This window comes from Balearica regulorum, chromosome 2 (assembly GCF_011004875.1).
Source record: "Balearica regulorum gibbericeps isolate bBalReg1 chromosome 2, bBalReg1.pri, whole genome shotgun sequence".
Taxonomy (NCBI): Eukaryota; Metazoa; Chordata; class Aves; order Gruiformes; family Gruidae; genus Balearica; species Balearica regulorum.
In genome coordinates, this window is record NC_046185.1 from 8004637 (window position 1) to 8031096 (window position 26460).

The 26460-nt window shown below is 43.3% G+C and overlaps 2 long non-coding RNA genes across 2 annotated transcripts in view; both read right to left on the bottom strand.

Annotated features, from left to right (window-relative positions):
• LOC142600299 (uncharacterized) overlaps nt 1-13576 on the bottom strand; it is a 65958-nt gene extending 52382 nt beyond the window's left edge. The window contains exons 1-2 of the long non-coding RNA XR_012833693.1: nt 13283-13576; nt 9417-9471 (exon numbers count right to left, since the gene is read on the bottom strand). This is a non-coding gene — a long non-coding RNA (uncharacterized LOC142600299). The remainder of the gene's footprint in view (nt 1-9416; nt 9472-13282) is intronic.
• The window catches only part of LOC142600298 (uncharacterized), a 272361-nt gene that overhangs the window by 88484 nt on the left and 157417 nt on the right, over nt 1-26460 (bottom strand). The window lies entirely within an intron of this gene.

The window sequence follows — 26460 nt, forward strand, 5'->3', positions numbered from 1 at the left end:
TACATGGAGCTGTCACCCAGCCCTCATCTTCCAGAGGAGCTTCCTCTAAAGAACTCCACCCCAGTGTCACTCACAGTTTTGAAGGTCTGGAGGAAGTTCTTCTAAACCTACGCAAAATATTTAGGACAGCCACACACACTCAAAATGCCACTTGTGTAACTGACAGGCCTCTGGAAGTGGCTTTTAATTTGTTGCAACAACACGATTTTTCAAAGTTTCCAAGATTTTTGTGCATTTTAGAGTGAAAGGACATTTATTGCCAATTTTATGTGTAAGCTGCCTACAGCTCCATATTACTTGAGGTATAAAGCAGATGAGCAAAAGGCCTTTAAACTAGTGTTGTTGCAACTCTGATCTTGATTGATGTTGACACCAATTAGCAGAAAAGGAATCTTCCAGATAAAGGAAAAGAAGATTTTATTAAGCCCTAAATGCCAAGAGTCAGAATTCAATGCAAAATTCATTAGTGCTTATGGCAGGAGTCCTACCAGCTATTGCCAAAGGGTTAAAGGGAAATAAAAATTGCGTAAATAAGATTCTCAGGACTTTTAAATCCTAGCTTGAACAGTAAATGCATTTGGGTGATTGTAGCTTGCTATTCTATTCCACTACTTGTAAAGGCTGTTCTGTCACATTCACTAGTTTTAATCAGAGGCAACTCCTACTGAAATCAGTTGTGTTCCTCTGAATGAAGAGCAAAGAGAAAAATAGAGGTCATATGTTTGTCATTCAGTTCTAAACCAATTTTTTGTAAATAAAACATTCACCAGGTAGAGGAAGAGGTCTTCACACAGCATAAATATAAAATTAAAATGTATAAATGTATAAATATCTAAATGCATATATATATATATATAGGATCAAAATCCAATTTTAAATTTCTGGGTCATGTACAGAGAGTGACACGAAAACAATGATACTTGTCTTTGCAGACTCTTACCCGTAAACAATTGCTCAGAAAAATAAAGGAGCTTTGCAAATTTCCTTATGTTGTATCACCACTAAATCCCAGTTTAACAAAGCTCTCGTTTTCGTAAAAATAAAAATTAAATATGCTTTCTATGAACCAGAAATGAAATTGTGACAGTTAGGAGTCTAGAGAATTTCGAGCACCTGCTCTGTAGGAGAAGTGCCACAGCTGTCTGTTATTCTAATGTACAGATCTTACAGAAACTGTTTTGGAGCAGGAACAAATATTTGGGCAAGTTGAGGCAGTTCCTTCCTATGGCTTGTGTCCATAGCTCTCAGAAATCTTCTTGCATATTCACATCTTTGCATGTTCACTAGATCACATTTTGCTTTCTAACACTAAGCTCTTCAGCTTTGTAAGGAAAATCACAGGTCCCAGTTCCCAAAGACTGAGCTCTTGCCTGCCCAGAAACACACCCACAGATTTTCATTCCTTTCTCCTCACAGGGTGCCTGCTCTTTCAGTTCAAAGGACTGCACACATGAACACTAATTTCTTACAACTCAATTTATCCAATGATAATTCAATTTCAACATGTCCTAAGACATGTTCTCCCACTGGCAGAGGATCCTGATGACCATCAGTTTACATCTATTTGTCAGAAGCCCCAGGGCAAATGTTGACTCTGAATTTACCTTCCGGTCTCATTTACTGCATCAAATGTCATCAGAGTTTTTGACAGCAGCATCCTAGACTCATAGCTAGAAATTTACTGCCATTTCTTGCTTGCTCTGAATGTTAGGATTTGGTTTATACATCTCTCTTCTTTCAGGGTTAAGCACTGCAGTTCTCTGTTTCACTTTACTGGTGTAGTGCTATTCTCCTGGAAAGACATCATCCCAGATTTATTTTAAAAATTAAAGTATCCCATTGCTGTCTTTGCATTGTTTGTTCCTGCCCTCCAACCAACCATTCTCCTTTCTATAATACATACCTATTGTCTCCCTGCAGCTTATGGCAGGGGTTCATTTTCTTGTTATAGATTTGAACAACTTGCCACACAGTGAGAGCTTTGCTTTTTGATTAGGGCTAAGCACTGGTTTTATTTTTTAAAAATCCTTGAAGGTTGTGTATAAAAAACCCACACTGTGCTCTGTTGTTAAATCGCATGCTCTGAAAATTGGTAAGCCTGGAAACTCTAATTGGAAAAAGGACAATAATTCTAGAAAGAGAGATGTGGCATTTCAAGGAATATCTTATGTAGATTCCTACTCTTATATGATACTACGTTGCCTCAGTTTCTCCTCAATCCTTTTCAGCCACATTATGCTCTCACGGTGTTTATGTGGTCTATGAATAAAGATGGACGTCTGCTCATTGATGGTGGTTATCTAAGCTGCTCTGTTTATTGGGCCTTGATCATACTTCCTAATGCACCATTTTTAGAATTGAATCATGGAAGGGACCTTTAAAGGTCATCTAGTCCAGCCCCCTGCAATGAACAGGGACATTGTCAGCTGGATCAGGTTGTGCAAAGCCCTGTCCAACCTGACCTTGAGTGTTTCCACGGATGAGGCATCTACAACCTCTCTGAGCAACCTGTTCCAGTGATTCACCACCGTCATTGTAAAAAATTTCTTCCTTATTTTTACAATAGCGAACCCTTTTCAACCAAACATTTAAATGTGAAGAGAAAGAGGGTTCCTCTTCTGAGTGTAAAGCCCATCTAGCAGAACCTCAGTACTGGAGGTACAGGCACATACCACCAACCTTCATCGGTCCTTCAGCAGCAATACACTGCAGAAAGCTGTTCCCTCCTCTAAAGGATCTCAGCAACAAAATATTGAGGAGTCTCCGACCAAGAGTTAGAGACTATGACTGCTGTCTCTGTTTGCACATAACAATTGGGAAAGAGTCTATCCAGAGAAGTATTATGCATGGTTTCAACTTCTACACCTCTAGAAAGATCTCTCCTCCTGTATTCATAGAACTGTGAGAGAATATTTGAGAAATTAGTAGATTAAATGTATTTTTGTTTTCTTTCTTTTGCTTCTTGATGAGAAAAAGATAGGAAAAACCTTGTTGTGGAAATAAAACTTGTGAATCTGTGTGCTGGTTTTGGCTGGAATAGAGTTAATTTTCTTCATAGTAGCTGGTATGGGGCTGTGGTTTGGATTTGTGCTGAAAACAGTGTTGATAACACAGGGATGTTTTAGTTACTGCTGAGCAGTGCTTACACAGAGCCAAGGCCTTTTCTGCTTCTCACACCACCCCACCAGCGAGTAGCTGGGAGTGCACAAGAAGTTGGGACACACAGCCGGGACAGCTGACCCCAACTGACTGAAGGGATATTCCATACCATATGATGTCACGCTCAGCATATAAAGGTGGGGGAAGAAGAAGGAAGGGGGGGGGACACAACGACACATTTGGGGTGATGGCGTTTGTCTTCCCAAGTCACCGTTATGCATGATGGAGCCCTGCTTTCCTGGAGATGGCTGAACACCTGCCTGCCGATGGGAAGTGGGCAATGTATTCCTTGTTTTGCTTTGCTTGCATGTGCAACTTTTGCTTTATCTATTAAACTGTCTTTATCTCAACCCACGAGTGTTCTCACTTTTACTCTTCTGATTCTCTCCCTCATCCTACCAGGGCGGAGTGAGCAAGCAGCTCTGTGGTGCTTAGTTGCCAGCTCGGGTTAAACCACGACAATTTGTCTCTCATAACTATGCTGGAGAACTCCTTGGAGGACTAGAGTGGGTTATTCACAAATTTGAAATAACAGGGCATTGACTGAATCACACAATAGATATACTCCTAGTTGGTTAACAAAATAAGAAAGAATTCATGGTTAAAAATCCATTTGCAGGGAGTCAGATCTATTTTGATATTATGTCTAGATTCTGTTAGTTCTTCCTTTATTACAAACAAAGAAGACAAGACTTCATGGGATTTCAAATTTACAGTGTATCAACAAGAATATTTTAAAGCACAGACAAGACAAAATTTATAACTCTGCCCCTTCTCTCACTCTGGAGTTACCTGTAAGCAGTCATGCAGAGAATAGAAAATGAAATTTGAGTGTTTTCCATAGATATTCATATACAACAGTACCCCAGCAGAAATGCTTACATTGCTATCCCTGTCAGATTCTATGAATCCACAAATCCTGCTAAATACCCAATATCACAACTAAAGACGTACCTAAATGTGCAAGCTGTCAGTTATTTATAAAAGGCATCTTATCAGGACCAGCACTGACAATAATGTCTGCAAATGTAGAAGGGCCTTCAGCTGTGACACAAAAAAATCAGCATCCAGCTGTCTGATAAGTGTAACTGCCAGGTGCTAAAACTACAAGCAAAACATAAGGGGATAAACTACAGCTACCACCAGGACACCAAGGATGAACCTGACCAGAGAAAAAACATGTGAGCAAAATAGCAGGGTAATTGGTAAGCCTGATCCTGTTGTCACTGCTGCACCCATTGCTGACAGGGAACATCAGGAATCTACCTAGAGGTGTTAGCAGCATTTCTGTTACTTCTGCCTATACATTGGGGCCAGTTCTCTTTAATATCTGTATCAATGATCTGGACGAGGGGATGGAGGGGACCTTCAGTAAGTTTGCAGATGACACCAAGTTGGATGGGAATGTTGATCTGCTGCAGGGTAGGAAGGCTCTCCAGGGGGATCTGGACAGGCTGGATCCATGCGCTGAGGGCAATGGTATGAAATTCAACAGGGCTCAGTGCTGGGTCCTGCACTTTGGTCACAACAACCCCATGCAACACTACAGGCTGGGGAAGAGTGGCTGGAAAGCTGCCTGGTGGAAAAGGACCTGGGTGTGTTGGTTGACAGCCGGCTGAATCTGAGCCAGCAGTGTGCCCAGGTGGCCAAGAAGGCCAACAGCATCCTGGCTTGTATCAGAAACAGTGTGGCCAGCAGGACTAGGGAAGTGATTGTGCCCCTGTACTCAGCACTGGTGAGGCCGCACCTCAAGTGCTGTGTTCAGTTTTGGGCCCCTCACTACAAGAAAGACATTGAGGTGCTGGAGCGTGTCCAGAGAAGGGCAACAAAGCTGGTGAAGGGTCTAGAGATTAAGGTTTATGAGGAGCGGCTGAGGGAACTGGGGTTGTTTAGCCTGGAGAAAAGGAGGCTGAAGGGAGATCTGATCGCTCTCTACAACAGTGAGGTCGGTGTTGGTCTCTTCTCCCCAGTAACAAGTGATAGGACAAGAGGAAATGGCCTCAAGTTGTGCCAGGGGAGGTTTAGATTGGCCATTAGGAAAAATTTCTTCACTGAAAGGGTTGTCAGTCATTGGAACAGGCTGCCCAGGGAAGTAGTTGAGTCATCATCGTTGGAGGTATTTAAAAGACGCTTAGATGTGGTGCTTAGAGACATGGTTTAGTGGTGGGCTTGGCAGTGTTAGGTTAACAGTTGGACTTGACGATCTTAAAGATCTTTTCCAAGCAAAATGATTCCATGATTTTATGATTCTAAATCATCAGACAGAATGGTCAGTTTTGATTGTGGTAAGACATGAGTCACTGCTAGTAATCTTAACAGCTGCCATTTTAACTGAATGCTACAACACAAGTCACAGAATCACAGAGTGATAGGGGTTAGAAGGGACCTCTGGAGATCATCTAGTCCAACCCCCCTGCTAAAGCAGGATCACCCACAGCAGGTTGCACAGGATCGCAACCAGGTGGGTTTTGAATATCTCCAGAGAAGAAGAGTCCACAGCCTCTCTGGGAAATCTGTTCCAGTGCTCAGTTACCCTCAAAGTAAAGAAGTTTTTCCTCATATTCAGATGAAACTTCCTGTGTTCCAGTTTGTTCCCGTTGCCCCTTGTCCTGTTGCTGGGCCTCTTCCTCTTGACATCCGCCCTTTAGATATTTATAAGCATTGATAAGATCCCCTCTCAGTCGTCTCGTCTCCGGGCTAAACAGACCCAGCTCTCTCAGCCTTTCCTCATACAAGAGATGCTCCAGTCCCCTCATCATCCTCGTAACCCTTCGCTGGACTGTCTCCAGTGGTTCCCTGTCTTTCTCGAACTGGGGAGCCCAGAACTGGACGCAGAACTCTAGATGTGGCCTCACCAGGGCAGAGTAGAGGGGGAAGATAACCTCCCTCAACCTGCTGGCCATGCTCTTCTTAACGCACCCCAGGATACCATTGGCCTTCTTGGCCACAAGGGCACATTGCTGGCTCATGGAGAGCTTGTTGTCCACCAGGACTCCCAGGTCCTTCTCCGCAGAGCTGCTTCCCAGCAGGTCAAACCCTAACCTGTACTGGTGATTGGGGTTATTCCTTCCTAGGTGCAGGATCCTACACTTGCCCTTGTTGAACTTCATTAGGTTCTTCTCCACCCAACTCTCCAGTCTGTCCAGGTCTCACTGAATGGCAGCACCGTCTTCTGGTGTATCAGCCACTCCTCCTAGTTTTGTATCATCAGGAAACTTGCTGAGGGTACACTCTGTCCCCTCGTCCAGGTCATTGATGAATATGTTGAACAAGACCAGACCAAGCACTGACCCCTGGGCACACCACTAGCTACAGGCCCCCAACTAGACTCTGCGTCACTTAGCACAACCTCTGAGCTCTGCCATTCAGCCAGTTCTCAACCCACCTCACTGTCCACTTCTCTAAACCAACACTTCCTAAGCTTACCTAGAGGATTTTATGGAAACAGTGTCAAAGCCTTACTGAAGTCAAGGTAGACAATATCTACTGCTCTCCCCTCATCCACTCAGCCAGCCATGCCATCATAGAAGCCTATCATATTGGTCAGGCATGATTTCCCATGGAGTTCTCCCAAGCAGGTCTTTGAAGAGGCCAAATGTTAGCTCTCCTGAAGTCCAGGGCTGTAATCCTATTTATTGCCCTGCTTCTTCCATGCAGGATCCTGAACTCCACCATCTCATGCTCACTGCAGCCAAGGCTGCCCCCAACCTTCACATCCCCAACCAGCCCTTCTTTCTTTCTTAGTACAAGCACCCCTCTCCTTGTGGAGTCCTCCAACACCTGTGTCAAAAAGTTGTCATCAATGCTCTGCAGGTATCTCCTGGACTGTGCGTGCCTGGCTGTGTTGCCTTTCCAGCAAATATCAGGGTGGTTGAAGTCCCTTATGAGAGCCAGGGCCTGTGATTGTGAAGCTACTTCCAGCTGTCTGCAGAAGGCCTCATTGACTTCCTCTTGCTGATCAGGTGGCCTGTAGTAAACACCCACAACAGTGTCACCCATATTAGCCTGCCCCTTGATTCTTACCCATAAGCTCTCGACTCATTCTTCATCCACCCCTAGGCAGAGCTCGATACAGTCCAGTTGCTCTCACATGAAGAGCAACTCCACCATCTCGCCTTCCTGGCCTGATGGTCGTGATGTGTAGAAATGGTAGAAGTATGGGCATGTGCATACTTTGAATCTAATCCATGATCCAAATTGTCTTCAGTCATGGCTGACAAAAATGAGTACAATAATCTGTATCATCAGGCCTCTGTCATCAACAGCACTGCTAGACAGAAAGAGGTATTACAATATAGCCCATGAATCTGTCTAATAGCTTCTAAAAACCACAGAAACTTTTAGTATCTACACTATTCTGTGGCAATGAGCTCCACGGTTTAGCTGGAAATTGTTCGAATTATTGAACGTAGGAAATAATACAAACAGGATTCTCTTGACCTGTAAAGCAACTTACTGAGTGAGGATATTTTTTTTTCCAAACTGACAGAAGATGGAAGTCATGCTCCGCAGAACATGTAGACATAATCCACAACAGCAGAAAAGCACCAACAATTACTCAGAACCCCTCTATTGACTGACAAAAACTAGACATATACTATCAATGAAGACCAATCTTGAGTACCCAGTGTGTAAATTAGACCCAAAGTGTAAGTTACACAGTAAATGACAAGAATTTCAGAACAAACGTGATCAGTTTGAGTCAGTCATTTGAGAAATCAATTCTTTGAAGAATGATAAAACTGCTGGTCTTGACAACATCTGACAGCTGAGTAGATAAAATACCTTGGTTGAAAGACAAATACCTGAATACTCCGACCATTTATTGTGCATTGCTGTCAGTGTGTTAGTGCATGTATGTCATAGCACTCCAAAAATCAGAGAAGGATGCTTCAGAGCCAAAGAACAGTAGGCCTGTGTCCATACAGCATCATCTTCACAAATGGCATTAGCATCTGATCTTAATTAAATTAGTTATCACCATTTGCTAAATGGCTCCTAATACCAGAGGAAGCTGGACTGTTCCCAGAAATTCCCTGCTGTTTAAGTGCTTAACATCACTGAGCAGTTCCAAGAGAGCCTCGGGAGGGCATGGACAGAGACTCTATGCCTGTAGGTTCATCAGCAGCTACTCATGACACTGGGAAAATATGAAGTCTGTAATTATTTGTAATTATTAAATTACACAAATTGATCACCACTCCATAGGGATTGCACAGTGAAAAGTTTACGTAAAACCATGCAAGAAATAGAGCCAGTGGTGCAGACAGCAATATGAACTATCAGAAAAGGGCACTTGTACCAATATTTTTAGCATCTGTCAAAATATTAGCATCTGTCAAAATAAGCAACCATCCTATGATCACAGAAAATGTTATTTCTTGCAGGTGACTTAGGCATCACAGTCCAGAATTAGGACTTCATTTGTAAGTTCATGCAACTCAAAACCATGTTGACCTGAGCAACTCTCCTGAATATCTGATTAGCACATCCAAAGACAATTGTATATGAATTCAGATGAAACATACGTGAGTGTCATCCACCTTTAGATTCGATAAGCTACTAAACAATTTTGTACATCCAAGATTGAGGGTGATTCACCCATGACTAGCACCTGGTCTAATCTGGGTATCATGCTAAATTGCACACTTTTCTGAAGGCCAGAGAAATCAAAATGCAAAGTGAGTGCCTGGAAGAGCTCAGTTTCCAAATGGAGGTGTGGGGGAGAGGAAGAGACCAATGGCAATGAAGTAATGCTGTGAATCACAGAAGTTGCACGATACCACTCAGCACCTATATGTGTGCTCTGTGTTGGAAAAATCAGGGTTTGCAGAGTTATATAGGCTGCAATGGATCAAAAATTGCATTGTCTTACTGGATATCTTGGATAAGCCAAAATCAGTATGTCTTTCTGGGGATCATCCTATCTGATATCGTGAAAGAAGTAGCTATTACCAGAGAACACATGTTGCATGTTTATAGTGGTGCTGAAAAGTCTTCTAGCTACAGCAGAAATACAAAAGCTGTGGCAGCTACACAATTGGAAATGTACAACATAATCAGTAGGATATTTTAAAATAGCATAGATAAGAAAAAAGAAAAGAAGAGAAAAGAAAAGAAAAGAGAAAAGAAAAGAAAAGAAAAGAAAAGAAAAGAAAAGAAAAGAAAAGAAAAGAAAAGAAAAGAAAAGAAAAGAAAAGAAAAGAAAAGAAAAGAAAAGAAAAGAAAAGAAAAATAATAAAATAAAATTACCTTACCTAGCAACCTGAGAATTGATTGGACAACTTGGACACTTTCTCACACATGAGTCAGCTGGAAGAACAAGAACATGCAGAAATGTGATTATTATAAGTACATAGAAATGTGCGAACATAGAGGCTGGTTGAACCGTACAGCACATCATGGTGTGTGGCATCCTGAAAGAGTTGTAAAATACTAAGAATTTAGCCCAGGCAACCCATTAGTCCATGTCTTCATTTTATGAAACTGTATTAGGAAATAAGAAAAGGATGTATAACAGGAAAAAGGAAGCACAGAGATAACTGTGCAGGCATGGAAGGATAAACAACTCTTTTTTTCTTCCCTGTCTGCAAATCAGAACAAAGGCAAAAGACCGAAAAGCCTTTTTCAAACCCTAGCGGTCCTTGACAGGAAAGAGGAACTAATGCCCTAATTGCCAAAAATGGCAAGGAGAGGAAAGAGGGCAGAATGTCATGGTCACAATTTGTTTCCAATTCATTCTCTCTCTCCAAGGTTCCTTCTGCCCTTTAAGAAATCTGTACTTAAAAAATAATGGACTAGACAATTTCCAAACCAGCAGCCTGGTATAATTCATTTTAATGCCACTCCGGTTGGCTGGGCAATACAATAGATCATCACATTGCGAGAGAACCCTTTGGTCCAGACTATGTATCAGACTGAACTTCTAGATGTATAGCATATTTATCTTGACTATGCCGTCACACAAGGTTATCATGCTGGTATGCAATATTTCTCCATCTCTCCCTTAGTGAATTTGGTTCTTTTGGCCAAAATGGAGCTAATCAACATAAAAAACCTATGCTGACTTTTTCAGTCAGACGCCCAGAGTTAAATATCTACCATGACACAGGCAGGGAAGGTATCAGCAGACAGTATGGTTTCACATAGTCTTCAAGACTATTTTTCTTAGTATAAACCAGTGTTTAGTCTTGGAAAGATGTGATGTATTACACTTAGTTCCAGCTGCACCAGATATCCTTCACTGCTTTTTCTGTTTAGAACGAGCTCCATGAATAAACAGAAGATTTCTTTTTTCTTAAGATTATTCCCCTCAGCATAGAAAAAGAAGAAAATCCTGCATGGTTTTGGGCCACTTTTTTCCAGATCCAGTAACAAAACACTTGGAACACACCAGACTTGAGGTCACTTATTGTTCCTTTTCTAGGAAACCAAGCTGAAAGGTCCAGGACATCACAGGAGACATGTCAAAGACCCTGGAATCAGAAAAAGTGTCACAACTAATTAAAACTTTGTTTTGGAAGACACTCAGTACTTGGTATTTCCACTGTTTTCATGGGAAGTCAGTACTCTGAACTTTTGACAAATCAGGTCATTTATTCCAGCTCCTTACTGTGAACTAAGGTCTCTGAACTTAGCTCTGACTGCTACTGTGAACTTTAATCTAGGAGGTTTAACATCTACAAGGGTACAGAAATAAATCCACTTTTGCTCAAAGGTCATTGTCAATACTGTTTATTTTTTCTGGTCTTGTTTTCTCTTCCAGCACACATGCATTTTTGTCTGTAAGTGACAAGTTTGACCAGACCAGCATTGATTAAATGAAACTCACAGACTCACTCAATATTTCAATGATTGAGGATTGCTGGAGGAAAAGAAATATTTATTTTTGTTTTGCCTTCCATTTCCAGCTAGGAATGAAGACAGCAGTGACAAAAATCTGCTGTGCAAAGGTCTTTCTATGCATACAGAAAGCCTCGTGAATCCCTCAAGAAATCCTGTTCTCATGAGCATCCCACCTTGTTCCATTGAGCTTCCGAGGTCTAAGAGCTGAGTCGGGGCTCCTTCTGGCTAACTAGGTGACTGCAAACTCTCTGCTGCCTATTTTCCTCCTCTCCTTAACATTCACAGCACTGCAGCTAAAGCGCCTTATCCATTACCATTCAGGCTGTGTATCTCTTTACTGACAGTCCTTAACCCTTTTTATCATATCTCTAGTTCTGTCCTTAAGGCCTTGTGTTGCTCCTTCCTGCCCACATTTATGCTCTTATCTTCATCATTTCCCTCTTTTTCTGCTCTCACACTCTTTCCTCAAGCTCATTCTTTCCTCTGGTCCATCAGGGCCGTATCACCCTCCTGTTCTTGCTCAGACTCCCTCACCTTCTATCCCCTTGGCAGATGTCTCCCTGCACTCACTGCAAGAGCCACAGCTACAGTGTTGGAGTGCAGTCCCACAGGCCAGTTCCCCTGAGTTATATTTGGGTAGGGCTTCACAGCACATCAGCCACATTGCAATTAGTGGTCACGTTCGTGCTCCCACCTCCTAACAGCTGTGTATGCTTCTGAGAGGGAGTTGTTACTCCAGCGTAAAATCCTGCTGGATCTCTAAGAAAGAAGAGAACAAAGCTTAGAAGTAGTAAAGAAAAAGCAGGAAGGAGGCAATGAGAAATGCAAGTTACCTAGCTGGAACAACCCCCATTTATTTGCTGCTACTGTGAAGCGACAGTAGTAACGGTACTATGCTGTTACTACTTTTTAGGGAGAAAAGTGGCATTTGCGTGGAGGGAAAGGATACTGTGGCCACCAATATCTGGTACGTGTCTCTCCTTCAATACTGCTGCTGCTGGGCAATAGGAAAATGGCATCAAGATGGTCTGCCCTGGCATGGACTTACTGCAGGTGTTATCCCACAAATGCCTCATGGCAGCTGCCACGATGGGAAAGAGCAGGATACAGGGAATAAGAGTCAGAGGTGAGACGTGGCAGCACCTTCACCTGTACGTAGCAGGCTGCAGGGCTCTTTCGTGCTGAGCCAGCCTCCTACACCAGCATCAAGCCCAGCAAAGGAGAAAGATGGTTTGATTTCACCTAAGCCTTTCTCCTGGGCCACAAATTTGAAGAATGCGAGGTTGGAAAGAGCAAAAACATTGTATATGGGGAGAGGTGACTGAGAAACTGTTGGCACAGGGCACTCAACTACTATATTCTTCATCATGGCAAATTTCACGTTTAGTTCAGTGAGAGCAGACTGATCAAAACCAAGCAAAGCCCTGTTCCTTGGGCTACATTGCTACGTGCAGGATGAAGAGCCTAACCAGGGAAATCTCATATGATACTGGCATTAGAATGGGGCTCCTAAGGCAGCATTTTTCTAACGGAGGTTCCTAAATGTGTAGTGGTCCCTAGGATTTTCTGGCTCTTGGCTATCCCATACCCAGGAAGCCATGGACCAAGTAGAGAGGCTGTAGCTCTTTGAAATAATTTGGCTACTGCAGATCACCCTGCAGGGTGCAGCAATGAGTGAAAACTCAGGTCAGATGGTAACAGCAGGCAACTCGGATCCAAGAGTTCTTGCATTGGCACGTTATCCTCAAACACCAGCATAAAGCAATTGATATTTCTGTACTTCACTCAACATGAGCATAGTTAGCATTACTTGAAATAATAGATGGCACATTACCTGAGAAATGCTTTAAAATTGTGAAAATGTTAAGTATCATAGCACAGTAGAACAAGATCCCCAATCTGGTTGTATTGATAGATATGAAAATCAGGGCTCCTGCCGACTCACATTTTCAGGGTAATTGCTAAAAGAGAAAATTATCTATTTGTCAAGTCAACTCATTAAACAAATTGAGACTTTGAACTACTTGATTTGGGTGCAAATTTAATCAGGGAATGAAGGGGTGTATTGACACAGAACACACTTCCTATCTTCAGCCCTAGGGCCATTTTAGATATTACAGTAACACAATATTCTTGTTGTTATTTTATAAGCTAGCTGAAAATCAGCATTACTCTGTGTGCTTCTTTTCCACAGTGAATAGAGGAAGTGCATATTCATATAGTTAAGATGCATTTTAAAAAGTAAACAGAGACTGTAAGGGGCTGAAATGTGTCTCACCTGTACTGATTCCAGCAGTAGGAGGACAGGGAGTGTGGTGCAGACATTCTGATAGAGTCACTTTGGGGATCAGTACCCATTTGCTGTTCAGGACTTTTACCTCAGCAGGCAGAAGTGCAAAGTACCGAGATCTGTCTAGCTCCTTCTCATCTCGCTGCTGGCTTGGTTCATGCTCCTGCACTGCCTAAAGTGGTCTTGGTTCCATAAGTGCACACCAACAAACTTTCATCAGGCCTCTCAAGCTGAATCTTGAGCTTTTCCAAGGATTTATTTCAGTATGTGAACAAAATCAATCCTACTCATTCCAATTAGGCAGCCAGTAAATAAATCTTGTGTCCTGTCATTGCAGGTTTTTATATCGTGTTGCAGAGTGCTTAGAAACTTTCTCAAAGCACTTTGCGGTGCTCCACTTGTTTCTTTTCAATAGTGAAAACTTTTTACTTTTGTATAACTGCAGAGTGTTTGTTCAAGGCATACTTCTGTGCCGAGCAGAATCTGTGCTGTATTTACAAAGTAAAAGCCAATACAAAGAGCACTCACTGTAATGAACAGTGTTTGGAGCGAAAAGTCTAATGAGTATAGATGCTATCAAAGCTGTTCTCTTGCTCAGAAGTGAATGTTAATGCCAATTACTCATGTTTCTTGATTAAACTCTCTCTGAACATTAAGTTCTGCAGAAAAAAACCCTCCATCTTAAAATATGCACATTGCAGTTGAGTCAGAAGCTGGTACCAAGAATCCAGGGACAAAGTGTACTCTATGTTGTGGTCCTTCAAGGAATATTACCATGAAAGTGCCTTGGATGTGATTTATAAAAGATGTCTGTGTTGAATATTCCACTGGATCACAGTTAAATAACTGGACACCAGACTAAGATATACTTTCAGGGCAAAGAAAGTACTTGCATGAGTAAATGACTAAATGAGGACATTTTCCATGGAGAAATAGGAGGGTGCACTAAAGATGTGTCAGTTCTCAAGATCTACAGCTGGGCATGATATAAACCATGAGAGCCAGCTAGCAATCTCTGACAGTTGGAGGTGGGATTACTGCCTCAGTTTGACTAGATCTGTGACCACTGCTCTATTTAAGGAACTGTTCTGGGGTATGTCTGCAGCAATTTTTTCTATCAATATTTTGATATGATACAAAAGGGGCAGGTACCCTGCTATATATCTGTATACCCGAGCTCTGGAATTAGGGGATGTACACCAACCAGGAAGAGAAGTCAACATCAGGTTTCTCTTAAACAGTAAAAAGGCTTATTGTCAAATCTATAGGAATGTGTATTTGTTTTCTGTTCATCAAATCAGAGTTTAAGAGCAGAAGGGATGCTTAAATAGCCTACTCCCAGACATCTTGTCTGTCTCAGGCCATTGCACTTCATACAGCTATCACTGCATTGAGCCAGATGTTTCCTAGAGCTGTGACACAATGACACCCAAAACCAGCCCTGGCATACCGAGCTACACAGTGGAGGTAATATTGGGAACAGACAATAGCAGGAAAGTTGAGAGTTGCAATAAAACTGAAGGTGACAGAAGAGATGCTCTTCCTTTGCACCCCTGGATTCAGATTGGGCTGAAATCTTCTGTCAAAAGTCTTGAGGGCCTCATGAGCACTCAGGACCTGCTGAACCTGTCTGTCAGCTAGCACCTCATCAGAGCACTGCTCACCAGAAGAGTTCACAGCTAAATAGATATATTATATAAAAGCTGGGGGGAGAGCAGTGGCAGGAACGAGGAAGTGTCTCATCCATGGACAGGCAGGAAACCATTAGGAGAGTTGGAAAAGGTCACAGATGTCCCAGTTCCAAAGACTGTGCTTTAAATATTTAACTACCCAATGTTTATCCCATTTGTTATTGATAGATCACAGCACCTGGCATAAATAATGCTTTACACTTTGAAAATATCACATCATAAATCTTCATGACAGGCGTGTGCGGTGGGTGGGTAACCAGCGTCATCCCCACTTTACCAAACTGGGACGCTCACGCATCGCAGTAGGTAGAGACAAAACTGTCAAAAGATGGACCTGGAGCGATCAGGTTAGGGAAAGCCGGAAGGCCAACAAATGCCCACAGAAAACTCTCCATGACCCTTGCAAATAGCAGAACATAGTGATTTAAATCTCAAGCTATGGCTTCCTGAGGATAATTTGCAAGAAGTACAAGAGCGACTCCAGCTGAGCAGACAATTCGCTAGGAACAGTTTAGCTAAACGACCTCCAACAGGAGGAGGCCACCAGCGAGGCGGCTGGGCTGTGCTAAGGCTGGGGAGCAAAGTCCCAGCACTGTGGGGATGCCTGACCGTGCAGAGCAGCACTACAATTCTCACACAAATTTAAGTTAGCAGGCAAAAAAAGAAAGAGATTGGAAGTAATGGGGGACATATGAATCACATCTGCAAGTCTTTGTGTAATTTAGTTTTGAAATTTAAGATTTAAACAAAAGTATTCCTTGGCCAAAAGTTATTCTAGCTTCTCTAGGCAGGTAGTAATAGAAAGAAATGTGATATTTTTGATTAAGCCAGAACATTTACTGCCACTGGGAAGTGCTGCACATAATGTACCGTGGGGACATGGTGCTTTCTGCAATTTCTGCTACAACTGCAATATCTTACAGTAAACCTGCAAAAGTACAGTATATAGGAAGTCTCAAATCATCCTCATTAACTGCATTTATACAACAGAGCACCTATCTATTAAGTTGTTAGAGGTGCTTCCAGTAAAATAAATTGTCTCGATTCTGCTTCCAAACATCCAGTATAAATCTAGACAACTTGCCCTACTTCTGTAGCATTATTCCAGATTTAAATCTATTCAACAAGGCTCTTAAATTTATGTCTTACTTGGACACTTGAGTGTTTCTACTAGTGTCATCGGGGCTGCTCTCATAAGCTTTAAATTCTGCAGTATCTTCGAAAATTTAAGTATGTGCCAGGGACTAAAAACTGACCTCCAAGGCTAAAAACAACAGATTGGTGGAAAGCTGAAAGCTAATACAAAACCATTAATGAAAATCAAAAGGCACAAGAGCTTCAGGAGAGAAAAGAGAACTTATAATGTTTAGAAAAACAGTCAAATCCTGGGATGAAAAAGGAGAGCTGAAGTCTGTGAGCATGTACTTTCATTTCAAATACTTCAGTATTTAGTCCTGCCTCAGGATCCCATCGTACTGATGCTGCACAGGGAGAGGCTGAGTCTCTGCCTCCCCGAAAGCTTACACGTGACATTTTCGCACTTAAGATTTCCACTTATCTGTAGCTACTTAACCACCCTACAAATTCCACCATTATCTGCAATCTGCTATTAGGGAATGTAAGGTGCAGGAAAGAGAAACAACTTACCTAAGGCCTTATCACACTCTCAAACACTAGGAAATGTGACCTTGGTATCCGTCTATTCTACCACCATAAACAGGGAAAAATCTAGATATGTTTGGCAATAAGCTTTTGCGGTTTTACTTGCCATTCAGGCTCATGCAGGAAATGGAAATTTCCTGTTCCTGTCAACCTGAAATGCCTCCAGGGTCACAACTGCTTAGCTGGAAGATAGTAAATACCACAGCCTCATTTTCTTAATGCACACAAGAAAGAGATAAACTCAACCTAGGATTATAAGTTTACTTTGGGATCATCTTTATGGTCCAGGTAAGTCCCAGCTCAGCCAGTGCAGGATGCTTAAGTGATATTGTAATACAAATAATAAATCTTAACTTAGGACCAAGCAGGAAGCTATTGAACGCTGACAAATGGTGCTGTAAAAAGCCACTTAAGAGATCTGTGCAAGCACAGGGGAAGGATCTGCCTGGCTGTGGGTTTGTTAGGTGTCTCAAAGAGGGCACACGGATAGTTGCCTTGCTGTCTGCAGGCAGGTCTTTGCCCACCTTCTCCCACACCGCACTTTGGACCGCATACATGATGTACACGTTGATTTCTTCCCTGAATAACCATCCCCCTAATTAAGCTGAAGGCTGCTTAATTCAGCCAGCTTGTAAACGCCGCATTCATTATTCAGAGTTCTCCGGATCTGAGGGAACTGAAGGGAAACGAAAACAAAGCTCCTCACAGAATTTAACACCCACCACACTGGTCTGCAGAGACGCAACTCGAGGTGCAGCGTGGTCCTCCCCCCATCATTCTTTGTCACGTGCAAACAGATGTGGGAAGAGACAGTGGCTGATCACCCATCAGGAGGACCAGGGGCTCTTCCTTTAGTGTCCAGAGCCAAGGGACACGGGGACAATGCTTGAATGGGACCACAGGAAGAAGGAATAGGCACAGCCCTTCCAGGTGGTTGATGCTGATTCTCCCACCTCCTTTTCCAAAGCACAGCAGACGCTGCCCGTGGAGCAGCTGCCAGCCCCCAGCTGTTGCGCTGTTGAGCTCCAGCATGCCTGTGGTGCTCGTATGCTGGAGCACAAGGCTTGGCTTCCTGGCTCCCAGCTGCCCGATGGCTTGGAGAATTGGAAAGAAATATTATACTCTCTCTCCCACCTGCTTGTGCATTAGTCACAAGCCAGAGCAGCATCCAAGCTTTTTGTTTGCATCATCTCACACTCTAGGGAAGGATGGGATCTGGTCGAGGCTCACAAGTAAATGGCAACCCAGCCATTTGGCTAGGCTACACACAAAAAGAGCCCTGCGTTGGTGATGGATTAGAGTGGGCGTCTCGACAGGGCTCCATTTTTATCCTCTTTTTCTTTAGAGGTTGCTGAAAAAAATACCAATAGGTCAATGCAAGAATAGAAGATGGAAACAGCCAAACATAACCACAGAGTGGAGTGAGAGAGTTCACGAGTGGAAAAGATAAGTTTGCAGCTGGACATGCATTTTCAGAGACAGTTCCAATTTGATGCAAAATTTAGAAATTTGAGTTGAATACAGTGAGTCAGAACAAACCAAAAGCTGAGCTAGATTCACCTGCAGCAGTGATATTTAGTTTCAGATTTCCCAAGTATTTTGACTCTCCCTCCACTGGGCCACTCAAAATAAATATAAGTTGCTGTGGGAGCAGTTGAGCTCTCTCCTTTCCTTCGGCCGGTCTCCCTACCTCAACCGAAACAGGGCTCTGCGTCCACATTTTCCTGCTCCAGAGGAGTCCCTTACAGCCAGCTGCAGGCTGTTCCTGGGTGCAGCTCTCTGCACCTCAGCTCTCAACAGCAAGACAGAAATAAGAGAGCCAGGAGGATAACTGTCACCTGGTGACGAGGCCACTTACCAAAGTGAACTGACTTCCATCATTTTCTCCGTAACCCACACTCTGAGCTGGTTTTAAATTTCTCTGTTCAAGTAGAGAAGAGCTCTGAAGGCTGCTGTCTCAGATCACCTCGATCTTGGTCTGGTTTTACCTCCTTACTTTTATGAATGTAGCTTTCCTTTTTTTTTCTTTTTTTTTTAAAAAAAAAAAGGCTTCCAAACAAAATTATCTGTTTCAGGTTGAACAAACCACCCATTTAAATCTAAATGAAAGTTTTTGAACATACAGAAAAAAGAAAACAGATTATTTAAGATTTTTCAGTGCAGTACCTAAGCCCTGTAACCAGACAGCAGAATTTCTGATTGTACAAACATGACTTCCCTCATGTCTCCCCAAATTTTACCTAATTTTTTTCTCTCCATTGACATCCATAAGGGAGGCTTTTCTGAGAGTCCACAAGGATTATTCACTGAAATTTTTTTTTAATAAGTGTGACTATGTTCAGAAATTACACTTTCACATTCATGCATGCACACTCTATTATTGTTTTTAAAAGAACTTACTAAATATTTCCGGACAAAATCCCAAATTCAGGGCCATTTGGGAACCACTTTATTCAGGACAGAGCTATGTGACGCTATTCTCAGTCTGTGATTGGACTGTTGGAACATCTTTTTTCATCTGGAGAAATAACAAATATTAAATACCCCAAAATCCAAGTATCACCATTCAGCCAGCTATTCATATGGATTAGGAGGAGGTCTGGTTTTCATGAATAACTGGCAATAGATTGTATATTTGTAAACCACATAATAAGATCCCATAAATAACATTAATTAGAATTTAGTCTTCAGAGTCTGAAATTCAAAATTAGGCTTTCCAATAGTGTGACTCTCTCCTCAGCAGTTTGGCTTCACTTGCTGACTAGTAATGCCAAATAGGAGATAAGATACCAGCAGTGGGATTATCAGGCAAACCATTTCCATTATTCACACATGTAAAAATCCACATTCCTTTATATGGGATTTGTCAAACAGGATTATGACTATCAATCAACTTCATTTGTCTTTTTGAAGAAAAACTATTGCAAAATGATGGCAGATCTAAGCAAAAGCCTAGTTTACAAAGATCAGGAAATTTTCAGAGGGTCTCGGGTATTATAAGAGTAGCAGTAGCTTGATACTGCAGACATAGCATGTTGCAAAGACGGTATAAACAGATGAGCAACTTAAAGTAATAAGAGGAAATCAGACTATGAAGTGTGCTTACACGGAGGGAAATAAACTGATACAAAAGACAGCACAGCTCTCAGCACAAATAGATAAACTCTGAGAGATACCAAAGCTAGCCAGGCACAGTAAGGCAGGGAAAACCAACAGCAAATGCAAAGAAACAGAGTCCTTCAGGCTACAAGATAAACTGTGAAAAAACACACCCAATTCACATTTCAGAAGTAGATAAGCTGCTTAGTCTGTGTCCTTTGCAAAAGTAAGAGGAGCAGCTGGCCAGGTTTGTGAGGGTGCAGAGGACTACAGGAAAGGACTGAAATAGTGCATGGCACAGTAATGGAGGCACCTACATCCCCAAGAAAAGATGCACCAACACTGATCATATGCCACATCAGTGACAAAAAACTGTTTCTCCCTCCCAACATCACCAAAGAACCAAATTTTTAGAAATGTTAGATTTAGCTTTTTCATCCTTAAGTTCCAGAACTGGAAACACCGGAGTTTTCATAGAGTGAAACACTCTCAAATGCCTTAGTGGGTCAAGAACAAGATTTAGCAGGGACACCAGATGGGCAGGACTGGGGAAATCTGTGTCCCCTATAAGTGACACAAGTTAAGTTATCTCCCCTCTCTCAGTCTTTGTGTTTGCAAAAGGCTCCTACCTCACAGTCCTACTGGGAAGAGATAAATAGTGCAAGGAGGAGGCAAAAAATGTTTTCTTTACTTTGGGGCAGCAGGAAATGCTGTTTTTCCCAGCTGCTGAAGGACTTGTTTTGTTCAACATATTCATCAATGACCTGGACGTGGGGACAGAGTGTACCCTCAGCAAGTTTGCTGATGATACAAAACTAGGAGGAGTGGCTGATACACCAGAAGACTGTGCTGCCATTCAGCGAGACCTGGACAGACTAGAGAACTGGGCAAAGAGGAACCTAATGAAGTTCAACAAGGGCAAGTGTAGGATCCTGCACCTAGGAAGGAATAACCCCAATCACCAGTACAGGTTAGGGTTTGACCTGCTGGGAAGCAGCTTTGCGGAGAAGGACCTGGGAGTCCTGGTGGACAACAAGCTCTCCATGAACCAGCAATATGCCCAAGAAGGCCAATGGTATCCTGGGGTGCGTTAAGAAGAGCATGGCCAGCAGGTCGAGCGAGGTTATCCTCCCCCTCTACTCTGCCCTGGTGACGCCACATCTGGAATATTGTGTCCAGTTCAAGAAAGACAGGGACCTACTGGAGAGAGTCCAGCGAAGGGTTACGAGGATGATGAGGGGACTGGAGCATCTCTTGTATGAGGAAAGGCTGAGAGAGCTGGGTCTGTTTAGCCTGGAGAAGAGAAGACTGAGAGGGGATCTGATCAACGCTTATAAATATCTAAAGGGTGGATGTCAAGAGGATGGGGGCCAGACTCTTTTCAGTGGTGCCCAGTGACAGGACCAGGGGCAACGGGAACAAACTGGAACACAGGAAGTTCCATCTGAATATGAGGAAAAACAACTTTACTCTGAGAGTGACCGAGCACTGGGACAGGCTGCCCAGAGAGGTTGTGGAGTCTCCGATGATCTCCAGAGGTCCCTTCCAACCCCTATCACTCTGTGATTCTGTGATTCTGTGACTTCTGCACAGGCACTGTGCTCTAAACACAAAGCATCTGGAGTAATATGTGATCAGGATCCCCTGGGGTTTCCTACAAATTATCCTCCTGTGTTAATATCCAAGGAAAAAAATGACAGAGTGCAAATATTCAACTGCAAAAATGCTAACAGCACTATTCTTTTCTTTTTTTTCTTTCCAAGCTGGTCACTAAGTGCAGGAATGTGTTGCAAGGTGGTCCCCACTTCATCCACGGCCCTCCAGGTCTCCTTTCGTGAGGGCAGAGCCTGCAGGAGGAAGGTTGATGCATGCTTGCACAGAGATGGTCTCTTGCTGCTGCAGGAGGATGAGCTCTCACTCTTTTGGAGTAATGACAGAAGATACAACTGCATGTAACAGAAATATGCAGCACCTGTCACAGCAGGAAGGCAGCAAGGCCAAATCGATCGATAACCAGTAGTGCCCAGAAGTGCTGGAGATGTTCGGTTGCTTGGGCCACCTCTGCTCACGTGTGGCCACCTCTGTGCTCAGGACATCCAGCGCTGGGATGAGCAGCCTGGTGAATCCAACAGGCTGCCCACCGCCTCTCCCCCAGCTGTGAAACGCAGCCCATGGGCATCCGCCGCCGAGTTGTGGCCTGCAAATAACACGGCTCTGCCGAGGCTGTCTGGAGCCCCGCAGGGGACTTAACAGCCTTCAGTGCTGTGTCACATGTCGTGAATCAAATTGGTTCCACGGAAAAATTGTTTCAAACATGCCTAAAGTGCAACTTGTCTGTTAGATTGCAAATTCTTTAGGGGAGAAAAAATAATCATGCTTTTTAAGGGCTTGGAAAGCATCTTGTGTGTGGCAGGTGCTCCTGTGAATAAATGACAGGCTCCATCAGACCAAGTGACTGGCAGGTTCCTCCTGCCTGGGTGGCACCTGAGCTAGCGATGTTGAGCCTGTGTACCCCATTACCCATCCCTGGAGCCAGCTGCTCCCCACACCTGCAAAATCCAGACAGAAAACAGTTCCCTTACAGATTTCATCTCTGACTGGGATGAGATGACTCCTGCTTCTGCTGCCCTAAAGGAAACTATACCTGACAGGAGCCAAGTCTTTGAATCAAGTAGGATTTGCAACACCGTGCAATGGCTTTTTTTCCCCAAAAAAGTTAAACTTTGCACAGTTTGAAAACAACTCTGGGAGAAGATGGCAACAGCTGAAGGAGTTTGGCTAGAAATTGCGTTACCTCTTGATCCATCACCTCTGTGTAGCAGATCTGTGTGCAGACTCCCGGCTTGTTTGAAGGTGGTTGGGATGGCTTCGGGCTTTTGGCTTTTTTATGCAAGCAGGTTTTCATGCTTTGATATCTTCTCTGACATGACTTTTGATCCAGCGGAGGTGATGCTGACACTTTTTTTCACTGGGAATATTTTATTTGTGTACAGTGCTAGAGCATTGCAGTCGCCTGAGTTATTTCGGAGGAGCTCTTTCACAAAGATACAGCCTAATAAATGTGATGAAAAGCGAGAACTCTGCTAACTGCACTCAGGGTGCCTGCCCTGCCCTGGTCCAGACCAAGGCATCGTGGGTTGGCAGCATGTGGGGACCATCAGATGTGATCCAGGAGGGCTGGGAGAGAAGGAGCAGCACAGCACAGACTGGTCTGGAGATCTGTGCAGCAAGAAGGGCGCTTTAGAAAAGTCAAATTATTCCCCCCAAAAAAGGGAATGATATTTCAAGCTGGCAGACTGGCAAGTTTTGGTAAAAGTGAAGAAACCCTGGTGAAAAGTCTGCACTTTGCTGTCCCTGCCAGGGTGAAGCGGTACAGGGAATGAGGATCGCCAGCCAAGGAATTCTGTGTGCCTCGGGGAACCTCCTGCTGAAGGACTTTCAGCTAATTGAGAAAGTCAAACATCCATATTCCTGCTAAAAAAGAGGCAGCATTACCTTTGTCAAGCATTTTAGCTACAAAGGGAATTGTTCACAAAGGCAGAAGGAATTAAAGGACATACTATTTAATGGGCCAGATTGATGTGCACACTGATGAAATATACTTCAAATTGACTAAATGTCTGTTTTGGCTGAAATAGTCTTTTTTTTTTTTTTTTTTCCCTTGGCCAATGTTGTCTGTGATTTTTGATGTTTGTAATCCATGTCCTTTGCTGTGACCCCAGCCAGAACTGACACTAGCCAAATATGAGGGGTACATAAATTAAAAGAAAAAAGAAAGAAAAAGGACTAAATCACTGTATGCTCTAATTTATACCATTCTAAGGCCAACTGAAGCAAAATAATTTTGTTCTAACGTAATTCTCATCCCACCTAAAAAAAATCCCAGCCTGATTGCAACCTGCCTACATACAGTGTAAGGACTCACTGGGGGACAATGCAAATTATACCAACTACTTACCAACACAGCTGACCCCTGTGCTAACCGAAGGAGAGAAATGGGACTGCACGCCATCATTTTCTCTTTCCTTTCCTAAACTGATGAGGTAGTCTTTTTTTTTGTGTGTGTGTGTGTGTGCGTAAAGGCATGAAAGCACAGTAGCTTGGAGCTGGTAGGCATTGCAAAGAGCTAAGCTAGCCTGGATTTATATTCATGCAACTTTTCCAGTTGATGTAGTTACCCAAGTGCAAGCCTCTGTAGTGGGACTTCCACCAGAGTAAGTCTTGCACAGATTTACCTTATGAAGGAAAACTATCCAACCAAGCTAAATCATTTCAGTGCAGAGCAGTTGTAAGAGCTTGTTTACATGAAGGTGCTCAGAAAAGTTGATCTGAATTTTTTCAGTGGATTAGTTAAACTGCATTAATTAAAGCCCTTTGTGGGAACTGTCAGAATTAAAGTGGCTTTGATTTGATTTGGTTTACTTCTCTTCCAAGGCTAAGTCATATTAAGGCAGCTTTAATTGTGAAATGGGAGGTTTAATGCAATTTAGCTAATTCACTTTAAACTCCTGCCTTTAGTTAATTTAAATCAACTTTCCTAATTGTTCCTGTATAGGCATGACCAAGGAAGAGTGGAGACCACTTCAACAGAAACACCTAAGAGCAACTTTGAAAAAAATCCAAATACTTCACTAGCACATCCAGGACTTTACTATCTTTGTCACCAACAAGCTTTGGGAATTGCAGGTAACAACATCAAGGTCCAAGTAGACACACTGAGAAACAGTTCCTCAGTGCTGAGCTACAGCTACTCATCAGAGATGGAATGGCCAGTCTTGCACAAAAACTTTAATCCAGCCTAAAATAAAAGATAGCAAGCTAAGAAAATGCCTGTCAGCCCTCGGAAAAAAAACCAGGACTTGTGTCATGGGCTCTAGAGAGGGAAGAAGAGAGCTGCCTGAATATGTGAAAGAAGAAGGAAATTTTATTTAAAGCTCTGGTGACAATTTCTGCATCCTTTCTCCCTCCTGAGCCAGAATCATAGAATCATAGAATCCTAGAATGGTTTGGGTTGGAGGGGACCTCAAAGATCATCTAGTTCCAACCCCCCTGCCATGGGCAGGGACACCCTCCACCAGACGAGGTTGCCCAAAGCCCCATCCAACCTGGCCTTGAACACTTCCAGGGAGGGGGCATCCACAGCTTCTCTGGGCAACCTGTTCCAGTACCTCACCACCCTCACAGTAAAGAATTTCTTTCTAACATCTAGTCTAAATTGACCCTCCTTCAGCTTAAACCCATTACCCCTTGTCCTGTCACTACACTCCCTGATAAACAGTCCCTCACCATCTTTCCTGTAGGCCCCTTCAGGTACTGGAAGGCCACAATTAGATCTCCCCGGAGCCTTCTCTTCTCCAGGCTGAACAACCCCAACTCTCTCAGCCTGTCCTCATAGGAGAGGTGCTCCAGCCCTCTGATCAGCTTTGTGGCCTCCTCTGGACTCGCTCCAACAGCCCATGTCTCTCCTGTACTGGAGCCCCCAGAGCTGGACACAGTACTCCACAGAAGGTACAAATGATATTGGTAAAATGCTGTTGGAGGAGACCTGGTCTTCCTTACCCTGGAAGCAGACCTGTTTCAGGCACTGGTACAAGGTAACAGCTGTGCAGCAGCCTGAAGCTCAGAGATTTGGGATGAGAAGGCATACAGGTGACCTTACATGGCGTCAGGCCCGGCTCTGCAGGACCAGCAGTGAGCCCAAAGCCAATCTGCCAGACCATCCCAGTGTTACCTTTGAATTTAAGAATTTAAGGTGAATCTTTGCAAACTGTCTCTACAGGTGCAAGTTGCTTTCATAACACACTTCAATGCCTACGAAAATCTACACCCTTTCTGCATCATCTTTTTAAAGCTCATAGACTGACCTTATGCAACAGTGCTGCAGACAGATAACATTACGGTGAGCGGTGTTTGCAGCGACAGGGTTACTCTCTGCACCAGATGAACGACTAGAGTGGGGAACTGCCACATTAAATGAGAGGGAGTACAAGACAGGCTTCTTGTGCTGCCGAGATCCATTTTAGTATTGAATCATACTCCAAATGGCAGCCCAAGTGAGAGTAGAGGTGGTGATTAGTAGGACTGTGTCTATTTGGAGATGGCTGTATGCATGACTGAGCATGAATGGCCTGATTACGAGTGGGTGGAACTCCACTCAAAGGGACTGAGCGGGCAGAGCTGAGGTAGCAATGATTAGCTGCCATGCAAGATAAGTTATTGTCTCCTGTGATGCTAAAGATATACTGTACTTAATGCATTCAAATGGTTGATATTGCCACAGCCGGAAACATTCATTCACGTAATTAGTTTACCTTCCTAGTTTAAGCCAAATGGAAAATCCTCCTGTAAAGCACTCTTAAGCTGGCTGTTGTGCCGGTGTCAATCAGCAGAGTCCTTTTGACTTTGCAAAATTGCCCGGTCTTCCCCAGGAGGACGCAAGGTCCTTTAATCCCCTACCTTATCGCAGCCATTACAGGGATGCTCTGGAAATTTCTCTGGATAATGTGACCCCAGGATTTGTAACGGCAGCTGCTGAAATCAATGGAAAATGAGCCGTCATGTGACAGGGTTGTTACCGGTCAGTGATCTTAATTCCAGGTGTGTGACAGGGAGGACAAGAGATGACTCATCCCTTGTCAGAAACCCTCTGTGTCACAGATTTGCAGTTATACCTTTTTCCAGAGGAACCTCAGCTACTTGCCCATAACAAATGAA